This window comes from Salmo trutta, chromosome 12 (assembly GCF_901001165.1).
Source record: "Salmo trutta chromosome 12, fSalTru1.1, whole genome shotgun sequence".
Classification (NCBI taxonomy): Eukaryota; Metazoa; Chordata; class Actinopteri; order Salmoniformes; family Salmonidae; genus Salmo; species Salmo trutta.
Genome location: NC_042968.1, coordinates 96,563,782 through 96,577,933, shown reverse-complemented (window position 1 = coordinate 96,577,933; position 14,152 = coordinate 96,563,782).

Here is a 14,152-nt window from a genome sequence, read left to right as displayed (position 1 = left end):
CACTGATGGTTGTTATAGCAGAGTTGGGTAAATTGACTACATCATGATGGTGTATAGCAGAGTGGGGGGGGGGTAAATGGACTACATCACTGATGGTGTATAGAAGAGTAGGGTAAATGGATACATCACTGATGGTGTATAGCAGAGTGGGGGGGTGGTTAAATGGACTACATCACTGATGGGTTATAGCAGAGTGGGGGGGGGAATGGACTACATCACTGATGGTGTATAGCATAGTGGGGTAAATGGACTACATCACTGATGGTGTATAGCAGAGTGGGGGGGGGTAAATGGACTACATCACTGATGGTGTATAGCAGAGTTGGGTAAATGGACTACATCACTGATGGTGTATAGCAGAGTGGGGGGGGGGGGGTAAATGGACTACATCAATGATGGTTGATAGCAGAGTGGGGTAAATGGACTACATCACTGATGGTGTATAGCAGAGTGGGGGGGGGTAAATGGACTACATCACTGATGGTGTATAGCAGAGTGGGGTAAATGGACTACATCACTGATGGTGTATAGCAGAGTGGGGGGGTAAATGGACTACATCACTGATGGTGTATAGCAGAGTGGGGGGGGGTAAATGGACTACATCACTGATGGTGTGAAGCAGAGTGGGGTAAATGGACTACATCACTGATGGTGTAGAGCAGAGTGGGGGGGGGAATAAATGGACTACATCACTGATGGTGTATAGCAGAGTGGGGGGGGTAAATGGACTACATCACTGATGGTGTATAGCAGAGTGGGGGGGGGTAAATGGACTACATCACTGATGGTGTGAAGCAGAGTGGGGTAAATGGACTACATCACTGATGGTGTAGAGCAGAGTGGGGGGGGGATAAATGGACTACATCACTGATGGTGTATAGCAGAGTGGGGTAAATGGACTATATCACTGATGGTGTATAGCAGAGTGGGGGGGGGGGTAAATGGACTACATCACTGATGGTGTATAGCAGAGTGGGGGGGGAATGGACTACATCACTGATGGTGTATAGCAGAGTGGGGTAAATGGACTACATCACTGATGGTGTATAGCAGAGTGGGGGGGGGGGTAAATGGACTACATCACTGATGGTGTTTAGCAGTGTGGGGGGGTAAATGAACTACATCACTGATGGTGTATAGCAGAGTGGGGTAAATGGACTACATCACTGATGGTGTATAGCAGAGTGGGGTAAATGGACTACATCACTGATGGTGTATAGCAGAGTGGGGGGGGCAAATGGACTACATCACTGATGGTGTATAGCAAGTGGAGGGGGGGTTAATGAACTACATCACTGATGGTGTATAGCAGAGTGGGGTAAATGGACTACATCACTGATGGTATAGAGCAGAGTGTGGGGGTAAATGGACTACATCACTGATGGTGTATAGCAGAGTGGGGGTAAATGGACTACATCACTGATGGTGTATAGCAGAGTGGGGTAAATGGACTACATCACTGATGGTGTATAGCAGAGTGGGGGGGGTAAATGGACTACATCACTGATGGTGTATAGCAGAGTGGGGGGGTAAATGGACTACATCACTGATGGTGTATAGCACAGTGTGGGGGGGGTAAATGGACTACATCACTGATGGTGTATAGCAGAGTGGGGTAAATGGACTACATCACTGATGGTGTATAGCAGAGTGGGGTAAAGGACTACATCACTGATGGTGTATAGCAGAGTGGGGGGGTAAATGGACTACATCACTGATGGTGTATAGCAGAGTGGGGTAAATGGACTACATCACTGATGGTGTTTAGCAGAGTGGGTTAAATGGACTACATCACTGATGGTGTATACCAGAGTGGGGGGGGTAAATGGACTACATCACTGATGGTGTATAGCAGAGTGGGGGGGGCAAATGGACTACATCACTGATGGTGTATAGCAGAGTGGGGGGGGTAAATGGACTACATCACTGATGGTGTATAGCAGAGTGGGGGTTAAATGGACTACATCACTGATGGTGTATAGCAGAGTGGGGGGGGGGGGGGTAAATGGACTACATCACTGAGGTGTATAGCAGAGTGGGGGGGGGCAAATGGACTACATCACTGATGGTGTATAGCAGAGTGGGGGGGGTTAATGAACTACATCACTGATCGTGTATATCAGAGTGGGGTAAATGGACTACATCACTGATGGTGTATAGCAGAGTGGGGGGGTAAATGGACTACATCACTGATGGTGTATAGCAGAGTGGGGTAAATGGACTACATCACTGATGGTGTATAGCAGAGTGGGGTAAATGGACTACATCACTGATGGTGTATAGCAGAGTGGGGTAAATGGACTACATCACTGATGGTGTATAGCAGAGTGGGGGGGGGTAAATGGACTACATCACTGATGGTGTATAGCCGAGTGGGCGGGAAATGGACTATATCACTCATGGTGTATAGCAGAGTGGGGGGGTAAATGGACTACATCACTGATGGTGTAGAGCAGAGTGGGGGGGGGTAAATGGACTACATCACTGATGGTGTATATCAGAGTGGGGTAAATGGACTATATCACTGATGGTGTATAGCAGAGTGGGGGGGGGGGTAAATGGACTACATCACTGATGGTGTATAGCAGAGTGGGGGGGGGAATGGACTACATCACTGATGGTGTATAGCAGAGTGGGGTAAATGGACTACATCACTGATGGTGTATAGTAGAGTGGGGGGGGGGGGGGTAAATGGACTACATCACTGATGGTGTATAGCAGAGTGGGGGGGTAAATGAACTACATCACTGATGGTGTATAGCAGAGTGGGGTAAATGGACTACATCACTGATGGTGTATAGCAGAGTGGGGTAAATGGACTACATCACTGATGGTGTATAGCAGAGTGGGGGGGTAAATGGACTACATCACTGATGGTGTATAGCAGAGTGGGGTTAAATGGACTACATCACTGATGGTGTATAGCAGAGTGGGGGGGGTTAAATGGACTACATCACTGATGGTGTATAGCAGAGTGGGGTAAATGGACTACATCACTGATGGTGTATAGCAGAGTGGGGGGGGGGGGTAAATGGACTACATCACTGATGGTGTATAGCAGAGTGGGGGGGGGCAAATGGACTACATCACTGATGGTGTATAGCAAGTGGAGGGGGGGTTAATGAACTACATCACTGATGGTGTATAGCAGAGTGGGGGTAAATGGACTACATCACTGATGGTGTAGAGCAGAGTGTGGGGGTAAATGGACTACATCACTGATGGTGTATAGCAGAGTGGGGGGGTAAATGGACTACATCACTGATGGTGTATCGCAGAGTGGGGTAAATGGACTACATCACTGATGGTGTTTAGCAGAGTGGGTTAAATGGACTACATCACTGATGGTGTATAGCAGAGTGGGGGGTAAATGGACTACATCACTGATGGTGTATAGCAGAGTGGGGGGGGCAAATGGACTACATCACTGATGGTGTATAGCAGAGTGGGGGGGGTAAATGGACTACATCACTGATGGTGTATAGCAGAGTGGGGTAAATGGACTACATCACTGATGGTGTATAGCAGAGTGGGGGGGGGGGGGGTAAATGGACTACATCACTGATGGTGTATAGCAGAGTGGGGTAAATGGACTACATCACTGATGGTGTATAGCAGAGTGGGGGGGGTTAAATGGACTACATCACTGATGGTGTATAGCAGGGTGGGGTAAATGGACTACATCACTGATGGTGTATAGCAGAGTGGGGGGGGGTAAATGGACTACATCACTGATGGTGTATAGCCGAGTGGGGGGGAATGGACTACATAACTGATGGTGTATAGCAGAGTGGGGGGTGGGGGTAAATGGACTACATCACTGATGGTGTATAGCAGAGTAGGGTAAATGGACTACATCACTGATGGTGTATAGCAGAGTGGGGGTTAAATGGACTACATCACTGATGGTGTATAGCAGAGTGGGGGGCAAATGGACTACATCACTGATGGTGTATAGCAGAGTGGGGTAAATGGACTACATCACTGATGGTGTATAGCAGAGTGGGGGGGTAAATGGACTACATCACTGATGGTGTATAGCAGAGTGGGGTAAATGGACTACATCACTGATGGTGTTTAGCAGAGTGGGTAAATGGACTACCATCACTGATGGTGTATAGCAGAGTGGGGGGGTAAATGGACTACATCACTGATGGTGTATAGCAGAGTGGGGTAAATGGACTACATCACTGATGGTGTATAGCAGAGTGGGGGGGGGGGGGTAAATGGACTACATCACTGATGGTGTATAGCAGAGTGGGGGGGGCAAATGGACTACATCACTGATGGTGTATAGCAGAGTGGGGGGGTTAATGAACTACATCACTGATCGTGTATATCAGAGTGGGGTAAATGGACTACATCACTGATGGTGTATAGCAGAGTGGGGGGGTAAATGGACTACATCACTGATGGTGTATAGCAGAGTGGGGTAAATGGACTACATCACTGATGGTGTATAGCAGAGTGGGGGGGGGTAATGGACTACATCACTGATGGTGTATAGCCGAGTGGGCGGGAAATGGACTATATCACTCATGGTGTATAGCAGAGTGGGGGGGTAAATGGACTACATCACTGATGGTGTAGAGCAGAGTGGGGGGGGGTAAATGGACTACATCACTGATGGTGTATAGCAGAGTGGGGTAAATGGACTATATCACTGATGGTGTATAGCAGAGTGGGGGGGGGGTAAATGGACTACATCACTGATGGTGTATAGCAGAGTGGGGGGGGGAATGGACTACATCACTGATGGTGTATAGCAGAGTGGGGTAAATGGACTACATCACTGATGGTGTATAGCAGAGTGGGGGGGGGGGTAAATGGACTACATCACTGATGGTGTATAGCAGAGTGGGGGGGTAAATGAACTACATCACTGATGGTGTATAGCAGAGTGGGGTAAATGGACTACATCACTGATGGTGTATAGCAGAGTGGGGTAAATGGACTACATCACTGATGGTGTATAGCAGAGTGGGGGGGTAAATGGACTACATCACTGATGGTGTATAGCAGAGTGGGGTAAATGGACTACATCACTGATGGTGTATAGCAGAGTGGGGGGGGGTTAAATGGACTACATCACTGATGGTGTATAGCAGAGTGGGGTAAATGGACTACATCACTGATGGTGTATAGCAGAGTGGGGGGGGGGGGTAAATGGACTACATCACTGATGGTGTATAGCAGAGTGGGGGGGGCAAATGGACTACATCACTGATGGTGTATAGCAAGTGGAGGGGGGGTTAATGAACTACATCACTGATGGTGTATAGCAGAGTGGGGTAAATGGACTACATCACTGATGGTGTAGAGCAGAGTGTGGGGGTAAATGGACTACATCACTGATGGTGTATAGCAGAGTGGGGGGGTAAATGGACTACATCACTGATGGTGTATCGCAGAGTGGGGTAAATGCACTACATCACTGATGGTGTTTAGCAGAGTGGGTTAAATGGACTACATCACTGATGGTGTATAGCAGAGTGGGGGGGTAAATGGACTACATCACTGATGGTGTATAGCAGAGTGGGGGGGGCAAATGGACTACATCACTGATGGTGTATAGCAGAGTGGGGGGGGTAAATGGACTACATCACTGATGGTGTATAGCAGAGTGGGGTAAATGGACTACATCACTGATGGTGTATAGCAGAGTGGGGGGGGGGGGTAAATGGACTACATCACTGATGGTGTATAGCAGAGTGGGGTAAATGGACTACATCACTGATGGTGTATAGCAGAGTGGGGGGGTTAAATGGACTACATCACTGATGGTGTATAGCAGGGTGGGGTAAATGGACTACATCACTGATGGTGTATAGCAGAGTGGGGGGGGGGGGTAAATGGACTACATCACTGATGGTGTATAGCCGAGTGGGGGGGAAATGGACTACATAACTGATGGTGTATAGCAGAGTGGGGGGTGGGGGTAAATGGACTACATCACTGATGGTGTATAGCAGAGTAGGGTAAATGGACTACATCACTGATGGTGTATAGCAGAGTGGGGGTTAAATGGACTACATCACTGATGGTGTATAGCAGAGTGGGGGGCAAATGGACTACATCACTGATGGTGTATAGCAGAGTGGGGTAAATGGACTACATCACTGATGGTGTATAGCAGAGTGGGGGGGTAAATGGACTACATCACTGATGGTGTATAGCAGAGTGGGGTAAATGGACTACATCACTGATGGTGTTTAGCAGAGTGGGTTAAATGGACTACATCACTGATGGTGTATAGCAGAGTGGGGGGGTAAATGGACTACATCACTGATGGTGTATAGCAGAGTGGGGGGGCAAATGGACTACATCACTGATGGTGTATAGCAGAGTGGGGGGGGTAAATGGAGTACATCACTGATGGTGTATAGCAGAGTGGGGTAAATGGACTACATCACTGATGGTGTATAGCAGAGTGGGGGGGGGGGTAAATGGACTACATCACTGATGGTGTATAGCAGAGTGGGGGGGGGGGCAAATGGACTACATCACTGATGGTGTATAGCAGAGTGGGGGGGGTTAATGAACTACATCACTGATCGTGTATAGCAGAGTGGGGTAAATGGACTACATCACTGATGGTGTATAGCAGAGTGGGGGGGTAAATGGACTACATCACTGATGGTGTATAGCAGAGTGGGGTAAATGGACTACATCACTGATGGTGTATAGCAGAGTGGGGGGGGGTTAAATGGACTACATCACTGATGGTGTATAGCAGAGTGGGGTAAATGGACTACATCACTGATGGTGTATAGCAGAGTGGGGGGGGGTAAATGCACTACATCACTGATGGTGTATAGCCGAGTGGGGGGGAAATGGACTACATCACTGATGGTGTATAGCAGAGTGGGGGGGTAAATGGACTACATCACTGATGGTGTATAGCAGAGTGGGGGGGTAAATGAACTACATCCCTGATGGTGTATAGCAGAGTGGGGTAAATGGACTACATCACTGATGGTGTATAGCAGAGTGGGGGGTTAAACGACCCTAGCCCTCCTTTCTCAGCCTCCAGTATTTATGCTGCAGTAGTTTGTGTGTCGGGGGACTAGGGTCAGTCTGTTATATCTGGAGTTTTTCTCCTGTCTTATCCGGTGTCCTGTGTGAATTTAAGTATGCTCTCTCTAATTCTCTCTTTCTCTCTCTCTCTCTCTCTCGGAGGACCTGAGCCCTAGGACACGCCTCAGGCCTACCTGGCATGATGACTCCTTGCTGTCCCCAGTCCACCTGGCCGTGCTGCTGCTCCAGTTTCAACTGTTCTGCCTGCGCCTATGGAACTCTGACCTGTTCACTGTGATTACTATTATTTGACCATGCTGGTCATTTATGAACATTTGAACATGTACTGTTGTAATCTCCACCCGGCACAGCCAGAAGAGGACTGGCCATCCCTCATAGCCTGGTTCCTCTCTAGGTTTCTTCCTAGGTTCTGGCCTTTCTAGGGAGTTTTTCCTAGCCACCGTACTTCTACACCTGCATTGCATTTACATTTGAGTCATTTGGCAGACGCTCTTATCCAGAGCGACTTACAGTAGTGAATGCATACATTTCATACATTTCATTTCATGCATTTTTTTATTTTTTTATTAGCTGCATTGCTTGCTGTTTGGGGTTTTAGGCTGGGTTTCTGAACAGCACTTTGAGATATCAGCTGATGTAAGAATGGCTTTATAAATACATTTGATTTGATTTGATCCTCCCAGACACCCTGGACCCACTCCAATTCCCCACAGATCCACAGATGACGCAATCTTACTCGCGCTCCACACTGCCCTTTCCCACCTGGACAGAAGGAACACCTATGTGAAAATGCTATTCATTGACTACAGCTCAGCGTTCAACACCATAGTGCCCTCAAAACTCATCACTTTTTTCAGAAGTTTGCTAAGGGTTGGTAACAAGCTGATTGGTTGGCTATTTGAGCCAGTAAAGAGGGCTTTACTACTCTTAGGTAGCAGAATGACTTTAGCTTCCCTCCAAACCTGGGGGCACACACTTCCTAGTAGGCTTAAAATGAAAATATGCCAAATAGGAGAGGCAATATCGTCCGCTATTATCGTCCGCTAGTATTTTCCATCCAGATTGTCAGACCCCGGTGGCTTGTCATTGTTGAAAGATAACAATAATGTTTTCACCTCTTCCACTCTTACTTTCCGGATTTCAAAAGTAAAATTCTTGTCTTTTATAATTTGGTCAGATATACTTGGATGTGTAGTGTCAGCGATTGTTGCTGGCATGTCATCCCTAAGTTTGCTTATCTTGCCAATGAAAAAGTCACTAAAGTAGTTTGCAATATCAGTGGGCTTTGTGATGAATGAGCCATCTGGTTCAATGAATGAAGGAGCCATGTTGGCTTTTTTCCCCAAAAATTTAATTTAAGGTTCCCTAAAGCTTTTTACTATCATTATTTATATAATTTCTTTGTTTCATAGTGTCGTTTCTGTTTCTTTTTATTTTGTTTAGTCACATCATTTCTTAATTTGCAGTATGTTTGCCAATCAGTTGTGCAGCCAGACCTATTTTCCATTCCTTTTGCCTCATCCCTCTCAACCATACCATTTTTCAATTCCTCATCAATCCAAGGGGATTTAACAGTTTGTACAGTAATTTTCTTAATGGGTGCTTATTAGTAACTGGAATAAGTAGTTTCATAAATGTGTCCAGTGCAGCGTCTGGTTGCTCCTCATTACACACCACAGACCAGCACATATTCTTCACATCATCAACATATGAATCACTACAAACCTTAATGTATGACTCTTATCCACTATATTAGGCCCAGCCTTTGGAACTTACGGCTAGATATGGCTATTATATTGTGATCACCATAGCAGCACCCACCTGTAGCACGCGCTCCAGCAGGTATATTTCACTGGTCACCCCTTGTTGTAACTTTAATGGGTTACAGAGTTAATGTTTACAGTTAATTCATTCAGCTGTATCTAAAGATATTTTCTTTACAGTTATTTACATATGTAATTGTATTAGAATTTGTGTGTTGGAGATTGAGAGAACTATATAGATATTTTTGTTGTATTGGTTAGTATTGGATTACACTTTTGACTGCAAGTTCCAGAATGCCTTGCGACAGGAAGTAGAGAGAGAACGCGCCAGTTATGTACAAGTGACAATTTTGGTGCCGAAACCCGGGAAAAGTATGAGCTGCGACAAAGATTGTAGGAAGCGGCTGAAATGGCTGAGGAGGAACTTCGGCATGAAGCAGAGAGAATGAGACCAAAGCGGGGTACCATCCGAAGTGCCACAACACAGATTTTGAATCAGATTGAGGTGGAAATAACCCAGTGAAATTCGGATACCGATCACTTGAGTACATTGTTGGAATTGCCATCAGCTAAGGTTGATCGTGGAATTGAACAGTTAACGCCATTGGACGGATTGGAGGCGGTGATTCCAGGCACGGAGGATTACAAAGAGCGCGTTATCATGCTGAAGAGCCGTGCACAACGAGTGATAAAGAAATAACAGGACCTCAATCCACTACCAGCACAGGTGAGTGACACTAACTCAAACAGATCACAGAGACAATCAGTAAGGCTACCAAAGTTGATTATTGAGAAATTCTATGGGAGATGTCAGTATGTGGAGTTTTGGAGCCTGTATGAGACCGCTATTCACAACAATGATTCACTGTGTAATAAAGACAAGTTTACATATCTGAAAACATCTCTCACTGGACCAGCTGCTAAGGCAGTAGCAGGACTAACTGTTAACAGACATGAACTATGATGATGCAATCGCTCCGCTCAAGAGCAGATTTGGAAGGAAATATCTTGTGATTAGTTCTCACATGTCAAAGCTGCTGAATCTCACTCCTGTGAAGAAATCCTCTGACCTAAATGCATCGAGGCAGCTATATGATGAATGTGAAATTCAGATTAGGAGCTTGGAATCACTGGGTGTAGTTGTCAGAAACCTACGGAAGCCTACTATGCCCAATCTTACTGCAGATGATACCAGAGGACATAGCTCTTGACTATAGTCGTCAGAGGGGAGTAGATGATGAATGGAAAGTGGCGGAGATCCCCCTTTCCTACAGAAGGAGGTTCAGAGCAGGGAGAGAGCACTACAAATGACAAGATCATGCAACCAACAGAAAGACAGCAAAGCATGGAACAAGGCATGCTCCTCTAATGAAATGAAAACAAAAATACCCAACATGCCATCTGCTGCGGCACTGCACACAGCCAGCCAGAAGGAACGAAACTGTCTATTCTGTGACCACAAATCAGAAAACTGCCCTGACCACAATATTGCTACATGCAAAGAGAAACTAAAGAACATGGGAAGATGCTTTGTATGTTTAGGACAGAAACACATAGCAAAATTCTGTAAAGTCAAAGATGTGTCATGTGTAACATGTGGAAGCAGACATCCCATTGCTGTGTGTACCGGTAAGAGGAGTGAGGTGCAACCCCCTACTGTTTCTGCAGATACTGTTGTTTCCTCAGTTATTCCCCATTCAGTGAAGATGAAACCGGATGGACACAACACTGTGTTGCTACAAACGGCAAAGGCATGGGTAGAAGGCCCATCGGGCAGTAAGATAGCTCGTTGCTTACTAGCTGGACCCAGTCAGAGAGGCTTCGTACATGAAAACGTTGTGAAGGGCTTGAAGCTTCCAGTAGTTAGACAAGAGGCACTCACTCTTCACACGTTTGACTCCTCTGCTCCAGCAACGTCCCAACGCAACACAGTGAAAGTCATCTTGGAGAACATCTGGGACAAACAGCAGAGAATAGAGATAGAGGCAATTGAAACCCCACAAGTGGTGCACAGCTGTGATGAAGGTTTCTGGTGAACAGATTCAACATGAGCTCAATAGAAAGGGACTGCAGCTCGCAGACTTTCCAGGAGATGACAATGATCCTGAACTCTCTGTCCTGATAGGAGCAGACTACTACTGGCAGATAGTATCAGGCAGAGTGGAGCGACTGACGGAGACGCTGGTTGCTTTAGAGAGTCGGTGCAGGAACCAGCGTCCATGTCAAGTGTCGCCGAGGCAGCATGCATGTTCATCCCACTTGATGAAGACACACTAGTCTCCAAATAGCTGCGTGCATTCTGGGAGCTTGAGTCTCTGGGTATTATAAGCGAGAAAACACAGAACCCAGAGGAAAACGAGGTTCTACAGGTGTTCGAGGAAACAACCACCTTCAAAGATGAATGATACCACGTGGGGTTGCCATGGAAAGACAACTATAGAATCGCCAAGAAACGGTTTGAAGGTCTGAAGAAAAGACTGAAGAAGGATGTGACGTTGTACAGCAGATACAATGAAGTAATAGAGGACTACTTAGAACAGGGTATGGCAGAGGACTTGCCCAAGGACAACACATCAAGCGCAGACAACGTAAAATACTACTTACCTCACCACACAGTACTCCGAGAAGATAAGGTGACGACAAAACTGAGAGTGGTGTTTGATGCCTCGTTCCATGAGGATGGCTGTCCATCCCTCAATGACTGTTTACTCACAGGACCGAACCTGAATCCGGATCTGCTCAGCGTTCTGATAAAGTTCAGTCTACATGAGATCGTATTCATGGCAGACATCAAGAAGGCTTTCCTGCAGATATCCCTAGCAGAGAGAGACAGAGGCCGTGAGATTCCTATGGCTCAAAGGCCCACCAAGGGGAGAAAATTCAGAGGAGCTGCGCATGCTGAGAATGAAAAGAGTGCAGGCATGGACCTCTGCAAGTGGATGACCAACTCTCCTGAACTGAAAAACAAAATGGAAGGAGAGTACGACAACTGACCACACGTTGGCACTAGAAACACAAGGAGTAGTGCTGAAGGTTTTAGGTTTAGTATGGAGACCAGGAACAGATGACTTTGTGTTTGACCTCAGGCTGTTACTGAGCATTCTAAAGCAAAAGCAAAACACAAAGAGAAGTGTTCCACAGTCGTCTGTATCTTCGACCGTTTCCTGACCCCTTTCACCATCAGGATCAAGGGCATGTTCCAGGAAATGTGGGAGAGGGGACTCAGCTGGGACGAGGTATTACCACCTGATCTGACATGAGAATGGCAACAGTGGTGTTCAGAACTATCCCAGTTACACCAGCTCACCATACCAAGGTGGTACAGAACAGACATGCGGCCACAGAACAGCCACACCCTGAAACTACACGTGTTCTGTGATGCAAGTGAAAGAGCTTACGGTGCAGCAGCTTACTTGCAAGGTGAATCACAAGACAGGGAAACAACGACAAGTCTAGTTGCATCCAAGTCCAGGGTAGCCCCACTCAAGAAAATGATGCTGCCACACCTGGAGCTCATGGGAGCTGTGATTGGAGCGAGACTAGCAAACAACCTGATGACCACACTGAAAATGGAAGAAAAACAGATCAAATTGTGGACAGACTCGATGATCGTGCTGCATTGGATTTGCAGCAAAGCTCAGAAATGGAAACAGTTTGTCGCGAGTGACAAGAGATCCAGTCCTTGACCAATCCAGAGTTATGGTCACATATTGAAGGGAAAACTAATCCAGCCAACCTCCCTACAAGAGGACAAACCGTTCAAAACTTGACACAGAGCCAGCTATGGTGGAATGGACCCAGAATTCTGGCATCACCCAATCAGTCCGAGGAGACTGATGATAACAAGGTTCCAGAAGAGGTAAATACAGAACTCAAGTCCAGTCGCCAGGTTACTGTACAACTCACAGCAAACAGCACAGACATTACTGAACCTGTGTTGGAGCTTGAAAGGTACAGCAAACTGAAAAGAGTGTTTAGAGTCACCGCCTGGATAAAGAGATTCATAGCCAATGCTCGTACAAACATAAAGATGCAAGGTGAACTGACTGCTGACGAACTGTTCGATGCAGAAAAGTACTGGATCAAGGTAACACAACAACAGAGTTTCGGACAGGAGATCAAACTACTGAAGGCAGGAAAAGTCCTAAACAATGACTGTAAAATCAGAGAACTGAAACCGTTCCTGGACGAACACAAACTACTCAGTATAGGAGGAAGACTGCAACAGTCTACTTTCATAGAGCAGCACCCATGGGTTCTGCCCAACAAGTACAGATACTCAGAAATACTGATACAGTACCACCATGAGAAGGTGATGCATTCTGGAGCAAGAGACACTCTAGTACAAATCAGAGAGCGATACTGGATCTTGCAGCTAGTCAAGAGCACAATGACAAGATGTGTAGTGTGCAAGAGATTCAAGGCAAGGGCCGGACAGCAGGTCACTGCGCCTTCACCAAAAGACAGAATAACTGAATCCCCACCATTCGAAGTCACAGGTGTGGATTTTGCAGGACCGCTCTATGTGAAAGAAAATGGTTCTGTGAAGAAATCATACATTGCACTGTTCACTTGTGCTGTAACCAGAGCAGTGCATTTGGAACTGGTCTCAGATCAGTCAACAGAGACATTCCTGTTAGCTCTAAAAAGCTTAATCTCAAGGAGATGATTATGCAAGGTAATCTACTCAGACAATGCAAAAACGCTCAAGAGAGCTGATCAGGACTTGAAAGAGCTGTGGAAGGCATTCGAAGAGCCCCAACTCTCATCGCCGAGCGAGCAGCCTGGTGGAGCGGATTCTGGGAAAGACTCGTCAGGTCAGTGAAAACATGCCTGAGAAAGGTTCTTGGGAGAGCTTCACTCAACTTTGAAGAGATGTGCACAGTCCTGACAGAGGATGAACCTATCCTAAATTCTAGGCCTCTTCATGCACAATGAGGTGGATGAACTACAACCCCTGACCCCAGCACACTTCCTGGTGAGTAAAATAATAACCTCTTTGCCTCCAAAGCCATTTCCAGCTGACACTCAGCACCCAATGCTAAACAAGGAGGAAATGACACGCAGATGGAAGTACAGGCAGAGACTTGTGACCAGCTTCTGGAACAGTTGGCGAAGAGACTACATGCTGGATCTAAAGTCAGCACACCGCTGTGACACACCCCAGCCAGCCCCACTGAAAGCGGGTGACGTTGTACTCACTGGAGAAGATAACACACCCAAACAAACCTGGAAACTAGGAAAGATTGAGGAACTGTTTCCAGGCTGAGATGGCCTAGTTAGGTCACGTTCAGTTCATACCGCTTCAGGGACTTTGTTGAGGAGACCTATTCAGTTGATATAGAGATTTA